Source organism: Microtus ochrogaster, chromosome 5 (assembly GCF_000317375.1).
Source record: "Microtus ochrogaster isolate Prairie Vole_2 chromosome 5, MicOch1.0, whole genome shotgun sequence".
Lineage (NCBI taxonomy): Eukaryota > Metazoa > Chordata > Mammalia > Rodentia > Cricetidae > Microtus > Microtus ochrogaster.
This window is the reverse complement of record NC_022012.1, coordinates 82,640,269-82,645,083: the sequence shown is the minus strand read 5'-3', so window position 1 is coordinate 82,645,083 and position 4,815 is coordinate 82,640,269. Positions and strand designations below refer to the sequence as shown.

The window sequence follows — 4,815 nt, the reverse complement described above, 5'->3', positions numbered from 1 at the left end:
CCACCGCTCAGGCCACCACTCTGGGACCGGCAGCCATTTCTGCCTGGGACTGGCTGCTCCCAGACCCCGCTGCCTGCCACCACATGGCCCGCCGCCACCATTTGGGACCTACAGCATTTCTGCTGCCTACTACCACTGGGGATCTTGCAGCATTTTTTTTTAAAAAGAACAACAATAGGGAAGACCCCAAACCACACCAGAGGATTTATATGCAGCAATTTAGGGCTGAGAATTAGGGCCAGGTCACTCCAAGCTATAGATTACCCAGACAACTTCCTGTTAATTAAACTTCTATACTCTTCATTTATGCCAGTCTGTCACCTAACCACCACAGTCCTTGGGGCTAGGCCACCCAGTCACCAATCTAATGGTCATGCTAGACCCAGGGGTCATCCTGTCCATCTATCTGTTGGTTTCCCTTGGTGCCAGGACTCTTAGGCACCCCAGCAGTCAGGATGCTTCAATGCTGTGTCCCTCCAGCCTGAATGTTACTGTTATCCCATACATGGTAAACACATGCTCTGTCGCTGCCTGTAAGTCCCCAGAAACGGGTTTTCTAAATACTGCTTTCTCTCAGTTCTAGGTGTTTTCCTACCATTATAAGGTCACTGGGGTCAGAGAGCCCAAGGGAAGGACCTCTTACAGTATATTGTATTGCTATGATTTTTATTTTCATCATCTCAAGGTTTTTTTCTAACTCCTCATTTCTTTGACTCATTGGTTTTAGTTTCTGTAAATTTGTGAATTCTCCTGTTTTCTTTCTGTTACTGATATTATTTTGGTTTTATTCTACTGTGACCAAAAAAGAGACATTTTGGAAGTTTTAAAATTAACATCTCTTTGTACCCTAGCACCTTGTCTGTCCTGTGGTATGCGCATTCAGTGGTAAGTGTACTCTATGGCTGCTGGGTGAAGTGATCTGTCTGTTAACGTTCTAGCTGTTTACAGCAGTGTTGAGCCTAGTTTCCTTAATGACCTTGTTGCTTTTTGTGTTTTGGAAGGTTTTTGTTTATGTTGAGTTAAGTCTAGAATGGCCTTGAATTTACTAGATAGCTGAGGCTGCCTTAAATTCTTGATCCTCCTAACTTTATCCAGTAAGTGTTGGGATTATAGGCATGTACTACCAAGTTTGGCTTAGGTCTGGATGTCATTTCCATTATTCAAGTAGAAGACTGAGTCACCTCTCCAGCCATTTGTTTTTGTTTATGAGACAAGGTCTCGCTGCACTGCTCTGGGGTGGCCAGAAACTTGTTTTGCAGAACAGGCTGACCTTGAACTCATAGAGAACTACCTACTTCTACCTCCCAAGTGCTGGGAAATATAAGTCATCTCCCAAACCCAGCGCGGCCCCCTCCCCCCTTCACCCCTTCCCTCCCGCACTCATCTTCATGTCCCAGGAGTGAACAATACAAGATTAGGAGAATAGGACAGTAAAAGACTAAAGGGTAGGCTGGAGAGATGGCTCAGAGGTTAAGAGCACTGACTGCTCTTCCAGGTCTTGAGTTCAATTCCCAGCAACCACATAGTGGCTCACAACCATCTGTACTGACATCTGGCACCCTCCTCTGGCATGCAGGCATACATCGAGGCAGAATGTTGTATACATAATAAATAAATAAATCTTTAAAAAAAAGACTAAAGGGTTTAAATCTGCATCCTGAAATTTTAAGAAATAGCAGAGATATAAAGATTAGAGAATGGTCATGGCTGCCATTCCCTTCTCTTTTACCTTCTACTTGAGTAAATCTTGGGTGAGGAAGCAGTCTTTGATTTCTACAAGCTTTGGGAGTTTTTACAGGGTCTGTATGTGAGACCAGAAGAGGCTCTGGTTTTGAAAGTTCAACCAGCCAGTGTCATGGAGCAGGTGCAGAGCTGGCCTCTGGGCGTCTCCAGAGTCGAAGCTTTAGAGCAGAAGGTCGGAGGTTCTTTGAAACTTCGATTTCAGCCAGTCTGGGCCTTTAAGCCCGGACAGGCTTAAGCTACTCTGATGTTTTTATTTGTAAGAAGAACATATAGATGTGTCTAAGCAGACAGAAGCAACTGTGTGATCCCAAAGACAATCACAGGACAACCTGAGCTGCAGGGAGAAAAGCAGAAAGGGGTTGGGAAACACAGCCTCAGCTGAAGGTGCCAGTCACTCACAAAAAGAAAAGCAAGAGGGTCTGGGCAGTAGTGACGCATGCTTTTAATCTCAGCATTCAAGAGGCAGAAGCGGGAGGATCTCTGTAAGTTTGAGTCCAGCCAAGACTACACAGAGAAACTGTCTCAAAATTTAAAAAAAAAAAAAAAAAAGCAAGAGGGAAGAGGGAAAGGAACCAAGTCTGTTCTCAAACAACTGCACGACCATCATCCTCAGGAGGCTTAGTATGACCTCACTGTGATACTAACTTCCTCTCCGAGCCGAAGTCTACCCTTTTCCTTCACCTCAAAGTGTGCCCCCACATACATACCTTACCAGGGAAGGTCTACGGCAAAGTCTCCTTCCTTGCTGGGTCACCCCCTTGGGTCCCAGTAGCCTAACCTCTAGGAAATATAAACACACCCTTTGCTACAATGCCTATTTGCTATAGGTTTCATCAGATTTTCCCAGAGGAGGAAAGAAATAGTTACTGCACTTAGGAATCGGGCAGGAGAGAATTTTCCGAAACCCACATACAAGGCTTGGTGTTCAAACTATTGGAAGGAGTAACCTCAGGTCTCAGTCACTTACCCCAAAGCCTCAGCGCCAGCTTAGAGAACACCAGAGCCCTGGTGCTGTCTGAGGGGAGTCTAACTCCTAAACACACAGACTCCCAAACCCTGATTCTTGAGCCTGATGGAGAAAGGCACATCCCTAAGCAGTCCTCAGTCACAAAGCCCTCTAGTCCGGCTCTGCTCCTTTTGAGGGACTTGGGATGAACTGGTGATGCACAACTATATTGCTATAGCTCAGGCAGCTGCGGGATCTGTAGGGATATTAAATGCAGAGGTCCTTTGGGTCTAGAATTAACAAATCTTGGAACCAAAAACTACGGAGAAACCCTGTCTCGAAAAATCAAAAAAATAAATAAATAAATAAAAAATAGAATTAACAAATCTTATCTAAGGAATAAAAACCAGCAATGAAATGGAACCTGGACATCCAACACAATTACTAAAAGCTGGCTCTACCTATGCTTTGTTTTCTCTGGGCAACTCAAGGCTCTGACAGAAAGGGGGCTGTTTCAACTGAAAAACTCCACAGACTAGAAAATGAGATTGAGGTTTGGATGCCTAGGTCCAAGATCTCTGTGAGCCCCTGTCTGAGGAGAAGGAAAATAAGGAAGGGCGTCTGCACACCATGGCTCAGACAAAGCAGCCTGTCTCCAAATCCCTACGTGGGAAAGCACCCCGGAAACAATGGCCACAGAAGCCATCCCCAAGAGTACAACCTGAAGTATGAGGGTGAAGAAACCACACTCCGACAGGCCTGACAGTGTGTCACGCTGTAAATCAGCTTCTGAGTCTCAAGCTCCCCTTCTGGTATCAAGTGTGAAAAGCTGCTCAGGCCTTCAGAACAGGTCTATGCTTCCAGAGCCATCTGGTTAGCCTTTTAATGGTAGCAGCCTGTGTGCTATCCATGCCAAATGCACTAATATGCTAAACGACATTCAGTGAAGGCTGCTGAGATGGCTCAGTGGGTAAAGGCGCCTGCTGACAAGATGGACTTGAACACCATCTATCAGACCCACACAATGGACAGAAAGCTTTCTTCTGACTTCCACATAAGCACACAAAATGAATAAATAAAATGCAGGGAAAATTTTTTTTCTTTTTTTTCTCCCCCTCCCCGCAGGGAACAATTTTTAAAGATGCCCAGTTAGTTTGTCATATAAACAGGGAAGCTGTTCAAGAAACTGCAAGAAGGAGAAGGAGGAGGAAGAAGAGGAGGAAGAGGAGGAGGAGGAGGAAGAGGAGGAAGAGGAGGAAGAACCTACTATGATGGGAAGTAGTTCAGCCTCAAAAAAAATTTGGGTAGAGTTGGGGGAACTGGGGGAGTAGGGGGACTGGAGAGATGGTTCAGCAGTTGAGAGCACTGGCTGATCTTCCAAAGGACCCAGGTTCAATTCCCAGCACCCACATGGCAGCTCACAACTGTCTGTATCTCCAGTTCCAGGGAATCTGGAACCCTCACACCAATGTACATAAAGTAAAATTAATTATTAATTCATCACGTAGAGTGTGTCACTAAGTATTTTATCATATGCTATACAGTTCGGTAGATTTTAAACATCAATATACACTGAGCTAGAACGAAAAGTCAGATAAGAGAGGCCACAGAAGCAGGCACCACCATTCTCACGGCCCAGTTTCCCTCTTTAGCAGTGGTAGGAACCAGAATCACTATACTCCTACCCACCTTGTGGGATGAAAGTGCAACTGGACCATTTCCTAAGTACTGTGAAATCAAGTGAGAAGTTTAACTATATTTATGAATCACTAACATGGCACTAGGCAGGAAACGCTCAATGAATGATACTCATCCTTCTTATTGTGGATTGGGGGGAGTCTGGGATCATTTACAGCAGATCTGAACAGGAGGTTCAGCCTCAAGCCAGACTATTTCTAGCAAGCATTGTACACAGTGAATCCAGAAAACTTTTTTTTTCCTTTTGGAGCTAGCAGTTGAACCTAGAGCTTTGAGCAAGCCAAGCAAAGGTCTACCATTAAGCTACACCCCAGCCTGGACAAAAGAATTCTTTCTAGCCGGGCAGTGGTGGCGCACGCCTTTAATCCCAGCACTCGGGAGGCAGAGGCAGGCGGATCTCTGTGAGTTCGAGACCAGCCTGGTCTACA

The 4,815-nt window shown here is 45.3% G+C and overlaps 1 protein-coding gene across 3 annotated transcripts in view; it reads right to left on the bottom strand.

The window, feature by feature from the left end:
- Positions 1-4,815, bottom strand: part of Scap (SREBF chaperone) — a 74,281-nt gene that overhangs the window by 29,203 nt on the left and 40,263 nt on the right. The window lies entirely within an intron of this gene.